The sequence below is a fragment of the Zophobas morio genome, unplaced genomic scaffold, assembly GCF_036711695.1.
Source record: "Zophobas morio isolate AGI-343-1 ecotype UQ-CSIRO unplaced genomic scaffold, CSIRO_AGI_Zmor_V1 ptg000108l, whole genome shotgun sequence".
Classification (NCBI taxonomy): Eukaryota; Metazoa; Arthropoda; class Insecta; order Coleoptera; family Tenebrionidae; genus Zophobas; species Zophobas morio.
In genome coordinates, this window is record NW_026972213.1 from 4271199 (window position 1) to 4291592 (window position 20394).

General features: G+C 32.9%; 1 long non-coding RNA gene across 3 annotated transcripts in view; it reads right to left on the bottom strand.

Annotated features, from left to right (window-relative positions):
• Positions 1-18567, bottom strand: part of LOC135144783 (uncharacterized) — a 214109-nt gene extending 195542 nt beyond the window's left edge. For all 3 annotated transcript variants that reach the window (XR_010283230.1, XR_010283231.1, XR_010283229.1), the window contains exon 1: positions 18498-18567. This is a non-coding gene — a long non-coding RNA (uncharacterized LOC135144783). The remainder of the gene's footprint in view (positions 1-18497) is intronic.
• Between the last annotated feature and the right edge of the window lie 1827 nt (positions 18568-20394).

A 20394-nucleotide genomic window follows, 5' to 3' on the forward strand; every position in this document is an offset into this window, starting at 1 on the left:
ATTAAATAAGGAAACACAAAAAGAAAATTGTTTGTGCCTTATTTATCATATGTTAGAATACTTGTATTTCGTTACTAGAAATGATAAAAAATACTATCAAAAATGAAAAATTCTGAAACAATAAAACAAAAACACGTTGGAATCGAAAAAAGAATCTTTTACACAACGACTTCAGCAACTTTTTCACATTTTTTTTTCTGTTATATAAAGAGATACAGAAAAATCAATACAAATTCGTGTTTCAGGAAGTATTTATAACTAATTTCATCTTGTTTTGCATTAAAATGGTGGAGGCGCCGAGCTAATTTTTATTAATATTCATTTTAAGAATTCTTAAGACACTTTTTCATCGAGTAACCTATTTTAAAAGAGGTAATGCGATTCTTTAAGTACATGTCTTACCAAAGGGAATAAAAGTGGGGTTTCGAAATTACTTAGACAAATTTATTTTTGCACATAAATACTTTTTTCCCAAAAGAGAGCTTATTTAGAAATAAGCTCCGAATTTCGATAAAATGCAGGGTATCTCGTTTAAATATATTAGATAACTAACAATTTTTAAATTTAATCATCCTGTATAAATAGGTTTGTGAAAGCAATATCAGTTAATAGTTTTGAGAAAAGTTTCAGATTACATATTTAAATATGGCGGAGTCGAAAATTTTTAATGTGACCATTTTTACGTCAAATTTGAAATGAATGTTGAAAACTGTATATGATTATTAAATATAACGTTTTAAAAATTAAAACGCTTGTAACGCCTAAGAAGAGACCAAGCAAGCTATGCAAAAATTTTGTAGACTATTCCATAAAAAAATAGAGAAAACATCTTGTAATTATAAATTTAGGTTATACAACTCAAGAACCTATAATTTTAGTAGTTGACTCTAAAATTATGAGATATCGAGGAGCGAGCGCTTATTGACGCCCGGCTTGTATATTTCAAAATTAGTCACATCACACACATTGACAACAATACACATATATTTGAACACTTAAAATGAATGTTACTTGTTTGTAATATATATAGTTATACATTTATATCTTCATTAGGCAATGTTCTAATGGGTGTTTATAGCAGAAACTTTTTTTTTTAAATTAACAAGTAATAATGCATAATTATGCCAAAACAATATTATACGTTTTTCGAAATACTGTACAAAAAGAATTTAAACTTTACGTATCAAAAAATTTAGATTACATCATGTTTTTTGAAAAATAAAAATTCTCAAATCTATTGCAAAGTCAAAAATTATAAAGAAGACGTTAAGCAAATTCAACAATAATAATTTAACGTTGACTGACTTGTTTTGCTGTGAATTGAATGTAGGTTATCTGTTTTGACGATCGCATGTTATAGTTTATTTACTCGTGTTTCTACATATTTTTCAAACATTCCTGTAAATATTTTTTACTTGTTTTTACAATATATGTGAGCTGGGAGAAGTTAGATGTGAAAAACAAATCTATCAAAGAAAGAATAAAACAACGTAGGTACGGAAATTGAGATCACAGGAAGAATTAATAAAAAAATAACTAAAAAATAGTCAGATAATTGGAGGAGTCCATCTTTACTTTTCTAATCTAACTGAAAATAACATCGTGGAAACTCGTATAATTATTGCTTAAATTCGGGAAACTTATATATGCGCTAATTACTGTATTATTATTTCCAAATCATTTTCATCTCGCGACCCTACTACAAAGCATTTATTCAAATAGTCTATATTATATTTGGCTGAAGAATATTAATTTATTATTTAAAAAACTCTTTATCACGATAACATTGACAGGATAATTGAAAGATCGAATATTGTTTTGAGGATGCAACTCCAGTAAAAATAAGTTTAATCTATTAATACCTTTATTCGTCAGATTTCGTTGCTGAAATTTTATTTTAATTGTTCGGCAGTGTACGGATATACAAAATTTTCACTACCCCTCCCACTATTGATGTTTTGTGTGAAAAAACACATTACATTACTTTACTAATATACATATACACAAAGTTTGGTCCATACGTTTCTGCTTTATTCAGCAGAATATTTTACTCACAGAAATATTTAAACTTCCAACACGACGTGTTCCAACATTTCCATTATTATTAACAACAACACCAACATCAACAGCCATAGGGAATTATTTTTAAACATAAATGGAAATACACTTTCGACGTTAACGAAGTATTATTTAGGAGATTATCATGTTCACAACGTGTTTACCTTGTGAAGTGTATTTTGCATGATTCCTTTCCACGAAACCCACAAAAAATGTTGTTCCATAAGCAAATTAGTGATGAAGTAATGCGTGAAACTGATAACATTTTTAGAGGGTAAAACGATAAAAAAGCGAGAATAATCCTACTTTTTAATGAACATTGGCTTTTTATTTAATTTGGAGAGTATAATTGAAAGTGTTTGAAAGCTCTGTCCAAAAAAATTGGTCGAAAGTTTATTCGACAGAATTTCCTCGCTCCTGAAATACAGTAGAATAAATGCAGCTTTTTTGAAAAATTATAAGAATTGATTTTGCGAATTTTATTAGTTTTATAACCTCGGAAAACACTATAAGTCAAAATGATTGAATGTCCTTGAATTTTCTCTTGCACACAAAAAAAAGAGTACTGATCTATAATTATAGACTGAAACTTAGAAGTTTTAGACTAAGTTTGATAATCTAGGCAAAATAAGTTATAATGAAAAATATTTACCGATCTTCCAATGTTAATTAAACCGCTTTATCCTGTTTCGTTACTGAATTAAAAAACATAAAATTTACAGACTAAAATGCAATTCCGTAAGTGATGCGAAAATAACGTGGTCGTATGGACAGGTTTAACAAAATATTTCTCCACGGTAATTATACAAAACTCAATACTTATGAAACGAATCAAGCAAAGGAACTAATTAATAGTATTCTGACGTACGAATGATAAAATATTAACAAGAAAAATAGATGTCTTAAAATAGTCCACACGTGTTCTAAATCCTATCGATCGAAATGTATGTGGCGTTTAGAATTCCTGGATTGTCTTGCACAGCATTATCGATTGGAACTTGCAGAAAAAAATTATAAAATTTTGCTTGTCCGTGTGTGTTTTCGTTTTCTTCTTTCTTGAAGTTATCATGTAAAAAAATAGCATACATTTTACTGAGAAAATAAGTGGAATATCAACGTTAAGACCATCCTCATTAATTAAACAGATCAAACGATTTTGTGATGTTTGCCCTTAATTGTGCTAGTCTTCTCATATGAACATTTCTTTATCTAACTAGGTAGTACTGCACCCGTACTAATTTCACACACAAATTTGAATAACTAGAGTCTAAAATAGGAAGCGAGATCGCGGTTATTGAGACGACGTGATCAGTTTAAAAATTTGTGCATGGAAGTAGTACCGGTGCAGTACTACCTAGTTAGATAAAGAAATGTTCAGATGAGAAGACGTTTGCACAATGTAAATATTGTACTTATAGATTGTATTCTAAATAATAATTGTAAACTTTACATCAATAGTATAGATCCAATGGATATTGATTTGCCGAGTACTCCTCCAGAAATTACTGCGGCAGCAAATCAAGCAAGTATTTTCCTACTGCCCCAAAAATCATTGAATATCTATGAGAACACACACCAGAAATTTATGGGACTGCGAAGTAGGAAGAAAATTTTAATTTCTTTTCCGAAAGTGTAATACTAACATGTTTGTCAGAATTATCGAGGAATTTTAAGTTATCAACACAGAAGTCATTACTTGATTTTGAAGAGTACTATAAACCTTAGGAAAAATGTAAACATTGGTGAATCGGTTGGTATATACTAAAGTACGATTTTAGTATACGAATATTTACACATATCTTATTTTTACTTTATTTATCTGTTATTTGATTAGATGGTCCAAAAATCACAAAAAAGACACTCCAGTTGAAGAATATTGGTATATAAGAACAAATAACAATGATCATTAATTATCTAAAACTAAAAAGCGTCCGGCTTTGTCAGGAAAGGGAACTGAGAAACAAAATGGCAAGCACGAGTGGTAAATAGAGGTTAACAAACAAACAATTCAACTAAATTTTGAGTATAAACTTGAAACGCAAAGACGAGGTTTCTTGGCAGTAACTAAAAAGGAGCATTAAGTGAGAGTAATCCAAAACACAACCATGCAGTTCTTCGTGACCAATTTTTATAAACGTTTTTATGTAATTTACATGTTACATCATTTTATTATGTAATTAAGTAAAGTCAATAGATTTTTTTTTTTTTAAACTGCATACAACATTACATTAATCATTACTTAATCATTAACTTTCAATTAATTTCAAATGTGTTGTTCATTTTCCGATCCCACGTCGTATCAGAGAACAATTAGCGTATTACATACCCCACACTTGAACAAAAAGTTTGTATATGGTAATAATACTTATTATAAGAATAAGGCACGCAATTCCTAGAATTGCGTGTTAGAACTCTTCACATGTGACTTTATCTTTACACTTCACATTTTTGAAAATTATGTAACAAAATAATTCAACTGCGACATGATATATACGAAACAATTGTAAATTTACTCAACACGCGGGTTTTATGGCTACCATTCGCACTAATTACCATTCAATTGCGCAACGATTGCGTTCAATTTTTAATTTAGGGAGTGTATTTTCAACCGAAATTGGGTCGTAGCGATATTATCTTCCATGGAGCGTAAAATTAAAACAGTTTTTACCTGCGATTAACGTCCATCATCTCTGTTTATTGAACGCACATTATGGCGGATGCGCCGGGTTATAATTTACATATTTACTAATCAGCCGGATTTACTACACAAATTAACAATCCAATTTCTCGATACAGGGCGAGATAAGTTGTGCTGATGGAGAGTTATCGCTTTCAATAATACGAATCCTTTAGACAAACTAATGAACACGAACCGTGCCGTAATGGCGTTTTTAAACCGAATCGATATGCAAAAGAAAGAGACGACACACATTTTGTACGATGGAAAATTGAAAGAGGGGAAAAGCTCATAACAATACGGGCGTGGGTAATAAGCTTGCATCTAATGACCCACATTACAGCAGACCAGAGCGGCAAGTCCCAACGGATTTTATAATGGACGGTTTTTAATGGGCTGGGCCGCTGTATTATTGCATTATACAAATTGATTAACTGTTATTTAAATCGCGCGTTGGGTTAACAGGTGTTAATTATTTTATGCATTTTGCTACTGCTGGGGTTATAAGCGCTTAATAGCCAGATAGGGGATGGTTGTAAGTCGGGGTTTGACGGAACTGGCGAATTCGATTAAATGACATGGTGTGTAAAATCCACTATTAGATATTCGTGTCCTGTTGTTGCCTAATCCTAATGCTGGGAATTAAGAAGCTAAATACTGCTTACGCATTTTTCCGTGAATTAATGAAATAAATACACAGAGGGTTTCCTTTGAAACTTATGTACCACAGATGCATTTTTAACCTCCACATTTTTGAAAATTTAAATTCCCTACTAAAAAAGAACACAAATAATATCGGACACAATGGTTTGTTGATTAAAAGATTTCAACATAGTTTCATTGTTATGTTAAAAGATGGTCATATTTAATCAATTTTGAATCCTTGTTAGTCACCTTGAATTCAGAAACATTTGAAAAGATTGGTGTAAGGTTATTTAGATAAAACTATCTCGTCCTGAATTATAGTCGAACAAATATTCTTAAGAATTTTTATTTACAATTTAATTAAAGAGAAAAAAATTAACCGCCTTTTTGTCCAGCAGGGAGTAGATAATACTGATTTTATAGATAATTAATGCTGTACAATTTTCAGCTCAGTAATTAAAAAACATCTGAACGCAGCAGACACCAGAACACAACAAACTAAATAAAATTAAAATAAAACGTTGTATCTTGCATTAACCTATTATCAAATTTCTAGTTTAATTGTACTAATAATATTTATACGTTGTTACAGCAGAACAGAATATTTAACAGACAAAACATGTTTTAAATAACATTTTGTAATTTCACTGAATAACAATCAAACATATGAAAGGAATACCTTTAAATGTCCCGAATATTTGTTAAAATTTTAGTTAATAAGCATTTAATTATTTACGTTGAAAATATGCTTAATTTATTAACTACATAATACCAAACTGTGGATAAACAAACATAGTTATGTGGGTAAACATCACAGTGTAGCAAATTATTTTTAATTTCATAACAGACACATTAATGCTTCCATAAGCGAAGCGTGTATAAAATCATCAAACGTCAGAGCAAATGTTTGAACATAATTATAGAGAAACTGCAGGACTTTCAATCTGACACAATTAGTAAATTAGCGGCCATACATCAATTAGTCGAACCGGGAAACACAAAACTCGAATAAAAGGGAATTTAAAATAAAGTAACAAGTAATGATTACTATTGTGACGGAGAACTGGTACTTAACATAAATTAGAGAGCGACGAAGAAGATGTTAAAGAATAAGGAAGCGGCTGAATATTGGGATTATGTTTTACCATGATTAAAGATGTGAATGCTCGAATAATAATTCGAATATTCAGGTTATTTGCAGAAGTACATAATAACATCCAAAGTAATTGTAGAATTTATTTCAGTACATTTTAAAGTATTTAGCTTTGATATAGAATTTCAGTCCCGTAAGTGGATAAAAACACTTTATATATCATTTTTGTGCGCTTTTGTACGATCAAGTAAAAGAATATTTTATTAGCAAGAGACATCAAATCCATCTTACATCTTAATCTTGATACGGATAAAAATCTTATTTGATGGTGATAACACAAACACGAAAGTAAACATTCAAAAGGAATTTACAGACGGATCCTGAAAAGACAAAAGGTAATCTAAATCCTGCACAAACCTGCAGACAACAACAACAACAACAACACATTTACAAAAATCCCCTTAGAACTTCCACAAAGAAATCGTAGGAAAGAATATAAGGAATACAGTTGTATTCCTGAGAATATCACTCTGTCGAATCATTTTGTTTTTTGTTCAGATTATTACAGTTTTTTGACAATGCGCACCGAAATTCTTGGTATCTAAAATAGCTCAATGTAACAAGTTGTCTAAAAAAAAACGGGTTATACGAAAATTGGTCTGCAGTTCATAACATCGTGTTTGCTGCCCCACTTATGAATAGAAATCACTTTAATTTGTTTAACCCTGAGAAATATTTTCTTTGCACTGTATTTAAATAATTAATTTGCCCAAGTGTCTCCGTATTACGCAAACGTTTCAGTATTGATACTGTTTTTGTTTGCTGACTATTTAAATCTGAACCCATAAGAAAAGAAAATATTTCGTTTTAGTTTATTGATTTTCAGAATAAGATTAACACGTTTTATTAAAATTTGTTATGAAAAATAAGTACACGGATGCACCCTTTGTTAATGTTGATAAATCCGAAAGAAGTTCTAAAATTATATGTTTTATTGTCTTTACTAATTTTGTAACTGTCATCCAGGATAAGCTCAAGTCAAGTGAGGTCAGATCAAGTTAAATGAATAGTATTAAAACAAGAAACAGTAGACAGGCGGAGAAAATATGACTACTAAGAATGCATACCAAATCAATCCAAAAAAAAAAAAACAACTTGGATTAGGTAATATCATTGTTAGCTGGCAAGCACATAGAGAGGTTGAAGATCCTGCAGAAGTTATAGAATTAGTAATAAAAAAGAGCAACCCGTTTATATGTTGGGGATGTTAAACCAACAGTTAAAAAAGAGAATTCTCGAAAATCAAACTAAATGTCTTTTAAATCGGATAGGTAAACTCTATAAAGCGCGTTTAAAAGAAGACACTGAAAATAAAACATTTTTTTATTATTATACAAATTTCGATACAAATCAGTATCATTAATCATTAGGTTCTAAAACTTTGTAGAGAGAGACAATGATGTAGAAAATGGAGAAAAGATAGACGTTTATATAAATACATAGTAGTATTTAGATAGACCAGTAAACTATTTTGCCACTCTTAAAAAAAATTAAATAATAAAAAAATTACGAGCTTCAGGCGTATTCACGAACCCCAAGGATAGAAGTATGTTATTTTATAAAATTTGAATAATATTTGCTATGCAAAATTTTGAGACGATACCGTCATATTAATGACGCAAATAACGAGAAAAATTTTGGTTAGTTTTATATGATATTCGTAAAATACATGTAAAATTTCACAACAATCAATCCAGTAGTTTGGACATTATTTGTCTAATAAAATCGCCGACAGACCACAGACGGACGGAAACGAGGTATCTATGTTTTTATATTCTATGGATCATAAAATAGCGAGGTAATATGAAAGCAGCTCTTTGCCGGATGGATCCTGTTACAATACTGTGAAAGTACTGACACCACGAAATAGTTATTTGTCAAGGCCGTAAACAACTTTCTCAGCCAATTTGAAGTTTGAGGCCGAGGCGTAGCCGAGAAAGTTCTCTTTGCCCGATGTACACACAACGTTTTTTAGGCAACCACACAAAAAATTATGGGTTATGTAAATAGTTTTGAGATTATAAAATATTTTTCGTTGTTGGAAGAAAAGTCCTGTATATTTGATAAAAACCAGAGCGTTATTTTGCTCCTTACTAAGAAAAAAATTGGAACCGTTATGTTTCATAACGATACTTAGTAAAGGTGGAGTTCAAATACCTAACGGCGCTTTTGGTTTTTTCAGTTAAAAAAATGTTAGTCAAAACCACAAGACCAAGGACGTAAAAGTTAATCTATCGACACCTGAGCACAAAAAAGTGGGACTTTATGGACGTGATTGGAGACGTAAAACGACTAGATTTGTAACCGCCGCCTAAAAAATACCTTATTTGAATGCCTGAGATGGAAAAGTGACAGGAAAAAATTGGTCTAAAGAGTTTAGACAGTACTTCCCTCGCTGTCGGAAACGTGACGACTGCATGCCTATTGTGTTTTTTTTTTTCGTATTACATTTTTGTAGCAGGGTATTTTAAAATAAATTGACTTTTAATTGTTTCAATTTTGTCATTATTCGGCATGAACATCTTTGTCATTTTTTTTTATTGATATGATTGCTTATTAAAAAAAAATTAATTTGGACGAAGTCGTCTCTGTGGTGTATAATATATTGCCTATGCAAAAATTGTCAGGCGTGAACAGATAAAAGTAACACTCTGTATAGTACTTGTAATTTAAGACAAATACGTCTGCAAGATTTCAAAGCATTCGATTTTGTAGTTCTTGATTAAATCAATAAAATAAATTCACGTATTCATCAATTTTTTTGAGTCATTCTGTATATGCAAATCCAAAAAATATATATCACAACTTTAGACTCATCATATTTTGCACATTTAAGATAGGATTTATTCGGCAAACTTTTGAGCTGACGTCATCAATTTTTTGGAGGGGATAAGTAAATATACTTTGATTAAAAATTTATCATGCCTATCATAACTATAACGCATCCGCAAGATTTCAAAGCATTTGGTTTTGCAGATTCAAAATTAAATTGCAAAATGATGTTTCATAATTTTGATTTTTTCCCAAAAATCTGGACGTTTCGGGTAAATACTCAATTCGGAGTCATAAACTACATGTGTAGGACTATGTTATTTTATACAATTTAAAACCCATTTACTACGTACAATTTTGAAGTGACGCCATCGCATTAGTGGTGGGGATGATTAGACAAATTTTTGTTAGCGTTTTACCATCTACATGAAATTCCTAATATAAGTACAAAATTTCACAATAATCGGTCCAGTACTTTCGAAGATTATCTGTCTAATAACAGACAGACGGACAGACGGACAAACAGACGGAATCGGGAGACCTATTTCTTCGTCCTCTAGGGGTCATGAAAGGTCGAGGAAACGTAAAAGTAGAGAGTCGCCCGACGGACTCGATTACAATACTTTCTTTGCTTACGCTCGAGAAGTAAAAACAATCTTAAATTGAGGAAGAAATATACTACATTAAACATAATGCTAAAATCTGGAGCGTCGAAAATGACGAGAAAAACAATGAGAACAAAATGACAGAAATATTGAACGATATAAAATAATGGTGGAGGAGACGGGTCAACTAAGTACCAATGGAGCAGGCTGAAAATAAGATAAATTAAAAAGGAGACAGATAATAAAGGGACAAAATCGGCAGAAGAATTTATAAAATAACTCTCTACCATAGGAAGTGAAGCCATAAAGGTTATGCTCTCTTAATTGCACCAGCTAAACAGAGGGGTTATTTAGTTGGGTGCTCACACTCTCCTGCGCATAAGAATTTAAGAATTGAAGGTGCATAATGCATTTTTCCATTTAGATTTTGTATATGTATAGTATATGCACCGGGTCATTTAGATGAACTCTAATCAAGTAGGTGACACAAGTTATCAGTTATCACGCCTCGTTCGGTTAGGACCTACTTGATTAAAGTTTAACTGAATCACCCAGAACATATATATGTTTATGTATGTATATAGGTCAGGTCAGGTCAGATAGAGGGATATTTTTCATTCACTCTAAACTATGATACTACAAAAAAATTCTTCAAGACAATCTGATAAAACTCATTTGGAGCTACAAGTTAACTGTATTTCGATTTTTGTACATCCTCTTACAGTATCACCACTTTAAAGATGGAGATTTGCAATATGGTAAGTTTTTGCAACTGATGATAAGACTTGTTTTTATTTAGGTATACGATTAAATTTGCAAATTTCTGGTTTTCTCATGTATTTTAAATAAGACACCTTGTAATTTACCATAATTCAGAACTAACTTTTAAGACCTGTTTCTTTTGACAAAAGGCTTAGGGGGGTTTATCTTAACAATAATTCCAAAATATATTTGGATTGACCTTAAAAAATTGGTATTAGAAGAAAGGTTAATTAGAAGATGTCCCATTTAAAGGATTTGTGAAAACTGACAATTTGCTAATTTGATTACGCTGAATATATACGTAAAAAGACTTAAATTTGTGTATACTTTTCAAATCAAGGTAATTAAACAAATTCGATGAAAAAGTTCAAACTTCAAGCTTAAAATATGACGAAGATGAGATTTTTTAAATATGACAATTTTTTGTATTGAAAACTATTAATTAACCAAAAACACATTTGCGTCCAAAATCGTTTCTTTACTTTTTAGTAAGAAATCCAAGTCTGTAAGAACATATAAGCTGTTATGTTTAGACATGTGGATGTAATCTTCAAATTAGACAACCTATATATTTAAAAATAATTTCGTTTGTAACCTTGTTCTACTTGATGACAGAATTGTTTCAATAATTTGTTTAAAATTGGGGAGATTAATAATTTTCACTTTAAATAAGTAGTAGAAAATTGAATATTGATCCTCTGCAATTTTGTTTACATGAAATAAATTGTTAAACTACTACTTCTTAAAAACTACAAAACACAATACCTTCGTTAAACATTGCACCGAACGCAGTTATTTGTTTTACATTTAGTCCACAAAAGAACAGGAGCACGTTTTGCAGCGACAGAATCCATTTTTATTTAGAACGAGTTTTCAAAAGTTCACACAGACACACAACAAGCACATACAGAGCTTTCCACGCACCAGTTCATTGCAAAACTTCAAACGTTCCGCCGAGGTACCGCGCATAAAATTTAAACTTAATTAAAGTACGTACCAACGCCGAAGTAACTCATGCGGGCAATATCTCCCGAAATTTGTATGCAACAATTAAGCAGGATTTTTCGTGTTTTCGGCACCGCAGACGGCCACTGTTTAATCAAACGAATAAAACAACCTAGAAAAGCAGGTGGGGCGCCAAAGAGGGAAACTCTGCCAACTGTTAATTCGGTAAAAGCTTTCCTATAGCGGCTAAATGCGACTGCGGAATAGCGTTTGCGTTAGAAAAACGACACACTTTATCCACCCTAACCTCTCTAAACAGGACACAAAAAAGTCCTTAGACAAACGAGATATCCCGGGATGTTCGGAAACGGTTCCGACAGTTTTACAGGATAAGTGGCTGGCATAACTGCAAACATATACAGAACGTCTTGTCTTATTGCCGCTATGGCAAATATGCTTTCTGTGATCATATCAGAGGAGTGCGCCTCTGCTCAATGAAACGAATAATTTAATATGAGCACCGTTATCGAGGGCACACAGCTAGTGCATTTTGTTGTTTGCCGATATTTGGAAAACTTTCCCTCGACAAATGTTAGATCATCCGGAAACTTGTTTAGCTCATGCAAATAATGATCACTGCGCCAACAATCAACCGTATACGCCATCGTTCACATAAAAATAAAAATCGGTCTATCAAACGTGAACGAGATTTATTGCGAGTTCGTTTTTGAGGAGAAGACGAGAAATAATACTGGAATTTTACATGGAATGTTTGCAGCTAGAAATGAATAGAAGCAGCGGCAAGTGAATTCATTAAAGCATAATTAAAGAGAATTTATATGTTGGACGAAGGGCTGAAATAAAAAATAAGAAAACAAATATGTGGATTTATATGTACACATCAAAGATATACACAAAAGTTCCGACGTTCGAACAAACAAAATGAAGTGAGATCAGTTTCTTTTAAAATAAAAGACACTCTTTCTTTCTTCTCTCTGTGAAAGATTTTAAAAAACTTACAAGGACTACCAACTAAACTTTTTTCATATAAGAAAGCACTCTTTTCTGTTAAGAGTTACCCGCTCTTACGTAGATTAATGATAAATTTTTCCTTAAAACAAATGGTTTTATATAAGTGTAGTTTAGTATTGTATTATATGTGTATGTTCAATGTGTTAAATTTGTTATTGTCCCTTATTTGGATATCTCAGCTTGATGCCGGAAGACGCGCACTTCTCGTAAACTATTCTTAAAAAAAATTCTTATTTACAACTAAAATACAATTTTAATATAGTAGATGTCCCAATTTACATCAGTTCTATATCTCGAATGTTGTTTCGACAGAACTTCCCTCGTCCCTGAAGTACAATAAAACATATCCAGTTTTTAGAAAAATTAAAAATTTGATTTTGGGAATTTTATTTTTGTTATAGTAACTCTATAAGTTAAAATAAAAATATGTTAAGTAAATGTAAAGAAACATGCTACGCGTATCTTTCCCATGAGTTTTTACTTCACAAAATTTTGTGGTGCACTGATGACGTTATGAACATTTTTTGCAACGACACATATATCGACCTGGATAGATGCAGTGTAATACTAATAATAACGGTACTGCATTCCCAAATTTTCTGGAAAATGGAGTGAGTCGTTCCTGATTTATTCAATAAAATAAGTTGACTCATTCATGAATTTTTTTGAAACACCTCTATAAGCAGTTATCAAAAATATGAATGCAGTGATAAATCACACGTATATACCAACATTTTCAGTAGGATTTATTTGGCAAAATTTTGAGATGACGTCATCAATGTTTTGGGGGGATAAACAGATAAATTTACACATTCTTATGATAACTTTAAAACGTCTGCAAGATTTCAAAGCATTCAGTAAAGCAATTTCTGATTTGATCAATAAAATAAATTGACTCATCCATTAACCTTTTTGAGTCATCTAATAACTTACACAGATAAGATCGAAATATAAAGAAAAATTGCAGATGACGCCACTTATCCATTACAGGCATCTGATCAGGAAATAAATTGTTAGGATTATGGGAGAAGAAAATATTAAAAATTATATACGGAGGAATAAAGAAGAAACAACAATAGAAACAACAAATAAGTAAATAGAAGAATTGTAGCAAGAAGAACTTAATCAAAAAATAATTTGGCTCATTCATTAATTTTTTTAAGTCACGCTATCTAAGCAATTCTAAAAAATATTAACGGAATGATAAATCACAACTACAGTCTCATCATAAATTGCATAATTTTAGATAAGTTTATTTGGCAATATTTTGAGATGACGTCATCAGTTACTAGGGGGATCGTAAATTTTGATTAACGATTGTTAAATGTTATACAATTTTGATTTTTTACAAAAATCTGAATGCCTAGAGTAATACCTCAACACGGATTCATAAACTACAAGTGGAATAATATGTTGTATTATAAAATATAAATAACATTTACTAAAGTAAATTTTGGGGATGACGTCATATTATTGTTGCTGAAGATAATTGAACAAAGTTTGGTAAGCGTTATACCATATACACCAACCACATTCTTAACATACATACAAAATTTACAAAAATAGGTTGGTAGCTTAGAAGATTATCTGTCTAATAAAATTCTATACAAACGAGAACAGACGGCAGACGGCAGGCAGACAGACAAACAGACGGAAATGACAGACCTATGTTTTCGTACTCTAGGGGCCACGAAACGTCGATAAAGCATAAAAGTCGACCGTCGTCCGATGGACTCGATTACAATAGTTCCGTAGTTTACACTCGGGAAGTCAAAAACGTAGTGTTAAAAATTATTACTGTATATTTTATAATTATAATTAGATACGAAAATAGCCATGGCCTGGGCCTTCATGAACTGCAGAGATGTTTCAATAGTAACTTGATGGAATTGCCAAATAATACAAATACATTATTTTCAAAAATTGTGCTGAATTAAAAAGTCTCAGAAAAAAAAAACTAAAATCTGTACAGTGAAATCAATACCAGCCACACGAAAACAGAGAATACAAGACAGATTAATCTCTCGAATGTCCATTTTGAAAAGTGACCTTAATAATGAAAACCGTAATTTAAGCAAAGAATGTATAAAAGCTCTATACTGCGAAAAAAAAAAATAAAGAAATTGGAATTTCTTACAGGTCACGCTTCAACATTCATTGAACTGAAAATTATGAAACAAGACGGGTTAGAGTTGCAAAACCGTTAACAGCACCTGAACCACAGCCAGGATCCTAGCGCATCAATATATCGAAACGAGCAAACAGACTAAACGTCACTTCGAAATTTTCAGGAATATACAACGAACATTTTACATTTTATTTTAATACATTTTAAGTGTTCTCAAACAAGTTTAAATTTGGGTAACGTTTATACATTGTCAATAATATGCAACGTATGAAAGATTATAAATTCAAACCAAAAAGTATATTGATTGTGGTGGTTAGTATTTTTGATAATAAAAAAAGTAACACGGAATGTACGAAAAATTAAAAAGCCAATGATTCGAAATCGGCGTAAAAAACGTGAAAAATGAAATAGTACATTCAAAATCAATTTACTATTTTTACGCTCTGTTTGTTTAACAGATAACACCAGTTTGTATACAACATGTTTTATGTATATACTTTTTTTCTGAATTTTATCCGTATTAATCGGTATTTGACTTGTGTTCACATTGTAATCACTACTGAGTTTTTGTTTAAATTTGGACACATATAACATATTTACTACTCGTTTTCTGTAAAATCTGTGTTCAGCATTAACCAGTTTCTATAATCTGAAGTGAACTTCGAACTTTTCTGAACTTTTTATACCATCTCATAAGTGTTTTAAATTTGCTTCTCTACTCTTTCTCCTTTCACACAATCATGGAAATCGTTTACAATTCTCGAGATTTCACTTGTTTTGTTATATGTTTTTGTAATATCGAATCAAACGCATGAAAAGCTTCAGGAATCAAAAACAGCATAAATATTGCATGCTCTCTACGTCTGCAGAATCATAACTTAAGATGTATTTTAAGGTTAAACTAAGTTTTTTTTTATTTAAAGCTTCTTTGACACGATACTAATGTCAGAGACTTTTACTTCACTTCAGAGACGAAATTCAAATTTCTAAATTCGACTGTATAACAGGTAAAATTTTATAAGTATTGCTAGTTTACCATTAAGAAAAAAATACGATAATAATTTTTTTGTATTTGAACCGCGATACTGAAGTAAGCAGTGGTCACCTGTTGTAGCAAGCAGTTATGGCCTTGGTGCATGTTAGAAGTCCAAAAAATTATACGAAGTTATTTTCGAAGCAAATTGGGAACAAAACAAATCCTCTGACCTAGGAAGCACATATTCTGTGTTAAAAATACAGTTATCAATTAACAACAATTTTAATTCAAAATTGTTCACACAAACAGATAAATGTTGAAACGAAGCTGACAACAGAAATTTTTGAATGAATGAGGGTACAAACGTGGGATGTGATTACTCGATTAGTTTGTTTTGGATAGTGGTTGTTGTTTTAGGATGTTTTAACTATTGGTAATTTAGTATTTTAAAGATTTAGCTTATTTTATAAAACAAGTGTTTCAACAACAAAAACCCACAAGAATGTTTACTGTCCCGAAAGGAATTCATGATTGCGTTTACTTGGAATTTTTACAAAATATATTTATCTTCGTTCTAGCATACGCTTTTTTGTACACTACCAACAAGAAAAATGTTGCGTATAATCTGTTCGTATAAATATCGTGTATTGGTTCCCTGTAAAATTGCGTAGATGAAAAGATTATCTTAACATCGACATCATATTACAAACGTTTGCAATCTAATCTAAAATTGCATTCACTTAAAATTGTCACGTGAGTCCATGGTTATCTCCTCTCTATATACTGTTTCTTTAATAATAATAATAATAACTTTCCCTATTCACCTTATAAAATTAGTAAATTAGTAGTAATAGCAAGAATAAAGTGAACCTTTAGACGGTGTATTGTTAAAATTATATTAATCTGTTGTTTCATAGTTCTTATTCAACAGCAAGTTACAATGGCAACCAACAATAAAATATTACATTTAGTTTGTTCACGACTGAAATATGTATAATAGGTAAATAGTGTAAAAACATCACAGCTCGATAAACGCACTAAGTTAAAATAGTAACCTTATTTACAAAATAAGCGAGGCGATTGCATCTTTTTTTAGTGCTGATGTAGATCTTGTTAATAACTGAAGTCTTAAAATTGAACGCGTTCAGTAAAAATGCTCTTCCACACAAAAAAGTGACACTAAAGCTTCGTGCAAGGTAAAGCTTAAACGCCAGTGCTCTAAAAATAGCCTAAAACTAATGCAATTTAAACGAGGTTTTTGTGGCGATTACCCAGTACCGGCGCGAGTTAATTCACGATGAGCCGTTTCGGAAATAAATGTAAACTCTTACATTACGTGATTGGTAGGCTGCACTTTAATTAACATTATAAAATTCGAATTACAGCAATTTCCATTACACACAAGACTTGCTTCGTAAACATGTAATTGACAATTCGGTAAACTCTGCGATCGGTCGAACCGGAGGTTTCGCGAACGGCAAAATATTCCCCAACAAAGGCAAACATTTTAACTGTTTAAATCCATTAGTACATTAGCACGCCATTCGTGCACCAGATACATGAATTTATAACAAACTTTTCAATTATGAAGAGTAATCCCGCAAGGGAGATCCCCGAATAAAATTCTACACGGTGTTCGTCTCAAACCTGGAAAAAACCCATCCGGTGCGGCTAATGCAAAAATGAATTAATTCCGCCGCGCCCCTCCGGAAAAAGGGAGCAAACAGCGTTGCCAAATACGTAAGTGAATTGCCGGAAATCTGATCGCGGATTCCAAATCGGCCGAATTTAATGCGTCCGATGTTTATTTTGCATCGCGGCTTTCGAGAATTCAGCTCGTTTTTTCGGGGAGAAATTACTTCCGGTGTCTGCAAATTGGAGGCGTTTAGCCGGCGAGCTCTAATTGAGCGCCCCGCCAAACAATCACCCGTTCGTTCTGATTTCGCTTAATTAAAAATAAACAACTAGCACATTATTGAATTGTAATAAAAAATTTCGATCGGAATTTAACACCGGAGTTTATTACGTACCAGCATGCCGTTGAAAACAGGGTGTTTAATTATGTATTCGTGCGCGCCCGTATTGAAGATACATTTTAATTAAATTTCGAAAAGCAAGTGCGACGACAAATCGGGACGGTGTTTTTCAGCTCGCGTCATATCGAAGCCGCGATAAAAAGTCAATATCGCAGAGGGAAAAATGTAATTTAGTGGCAGGTGAACGGTGTCGTGTGTGTTCTGGCTATCGCCGTTATCACAATCGGCAAACAAGGACCCGTGCCAAAGCATCTGCCGGGCTGACGCTATCTTCATGACTATATTACAAACACGATCCACCGACGCATTCGGAAAAGTTAATAACTCGATAAAGCGGCAAAATGTTTGTTTTGTCGGAACACCGGGTACGACAACCCTTCATTAAATTAGACATGGAGCGTGCCATATCGGAAAAATTAAGTCACGCGATAATTCAATGATCAAAATTTAATTAGCGCGCTGAAAACGGGCCGGCGCTAATTAACCGGTGCCTCCGGAACACTCCACGTGATCAGCTCCCGGAAAAGAACTCCGAGTCCCGACTTGCGACTTTCCGCGGCGATCCTCCTCGAAGCAATTACCAAATGGGTTCGTCGGAAGTTTGCAAGCTGGCCCAAATTACGGCAATTTAGCCGGAGCACTCGGGAAAATGAATTTTCGGGAGCGGGGCAACTCACTATCACTGGTATACAGCAGCACTGGACTTACCGGATTCTCCGGATCGACACGAGCTGAGGGTGTCCGATGGCAGTCCGTTGTTCAGGCTTCGGCAGACGCACGGCCAACTGAGATGGTAGAGAGAGCCGGCGCCCGCCACACCCCAATCGCCGCCACGGCGCCGGCGCCGCCCCCACTTTTCACCCCCAAATCTACAAACTCGGAAAATTCAGACATGCAGGTGTGCTTCTCGAGCTCGCTCCAACCTCTGCCATTAATCCGGACCATTGCGGGCGGGGGCGGCACCCACCCCCGGTCGGCATGCGGCGGCGGCCGATTCCCATCACCGGCCTGAAGGTACATACCACGATGGTCCGAACGGTGTTGCATTTCGATAAATTAACTCGCCACATTTCGGTAGAATTCGTAACAATTCGGTAGATTATGCTAGAAGAGCCTTTAATTTAAATAGGTAACAGACACAAAAAAGAAACCATGAAAACATTTCATAATCCATAAACACGCCAACAGATTGAAAACCGTCTCAAAGATAAGTACGAAGGACATATTTTCATTGTAATAGTTACAGACCTCCCAAAAAAGGTAGACGCAAAAAGTGGTTCGTCCAAGGTGGGCACCTCTTGGGACTTACTATATCTACCGTACCAACCGAGTAATTCGCCCTGGGACATACTAGTTCAAAAGTATATTTTTACATCCCGAGAGTAGGCTAAGAAAGTATTGTAATAGGGTCCATCCTACGAATGGTTACTTTCCTGTTTTCTCTACATTTCATGACCCCTAAAGTATAAAAAAGTAGGTCTCGCGTTTCAGTCTGTTTTTATTAGACAGATAATCTCTGAAGCAACTGGATCGATTCTGGTCAGTCAATTTTAATTTGTACTCGTATGTTGGGAATAGCGTATGAACCGTAAAACGTCAACTAAAATTTATCTTATCATCCCCACGACCAATTCTGTCAAAATAATTTTAATCCATTTTTTTTAAACAAAATCAATTTTAATTGTCGATAATTTTCTAAACGTAATACGTGTTTGAAACACACATCCAAAGAGGCAAAAACTGTAATCCTTCTAACATTGATTTAAATTTTACTTCAATTTATTAATCAATTCCGATATCACTTTAACGACTGTGACACGAAACGTCTCTTCGAACCTTACTTTTCTTGTTTTCTTGCCTGTTGTTGCTTCCTGGAGAAATATTCTTTACATTAAAAACAATTCATTTCAAATTTTTATTCGTGTATTCTCGTACTGGCGTAAAAATTAAATTTCGATTGAAACACAGAAGGTTTATGACTGAATCGTAGTCTGAAAGTTGACAGAGGGTAAACTATCTGTGAGAAAACTTGATTCAAGCGACTTGATATGAATTTCGGGAAGAATTTGCCAACAACATCGTCAACTATACCCATTTTTGTAACGCATTACAACGATGTGTGACAAAATTCCGAAAAACCTCGTCTCGACAAAGAGAGGAAGGAAGTAGCAAGTCAAACGATAAGAGAATTCCAGAAAATATTGAAAATGGTAGACAGATAATGGAAAATACACCAGAACACAATTAGCGAAGCAAGTGAAATTATTGTATGGAACTTGCCAAGCACTATTGCGAAAAAATTTAGCAGTAACATACCGAATAACATATATGTGCAAGAATTACATGAAGCTGGGGTTGACGATTGTAAGTGACTCTACATACTGACCGGCTGTTAGAGAAAATCTTTTTTACCGACGAAGCCGAATTTCCTTTGAGTGAAAATATGGAGCACCGAAAATACGCATGTTTATGTTGAGATTTTCCTTCATCCTCAAAAAATTGTTGTTTGGCCTCGAATCAAAACTATTTTCTTTGTCATGTTTTCAAATTGTGTTTTTCTAGTACATTTTAACGGTAGAATCTATATACGACAATAAAAACAAAA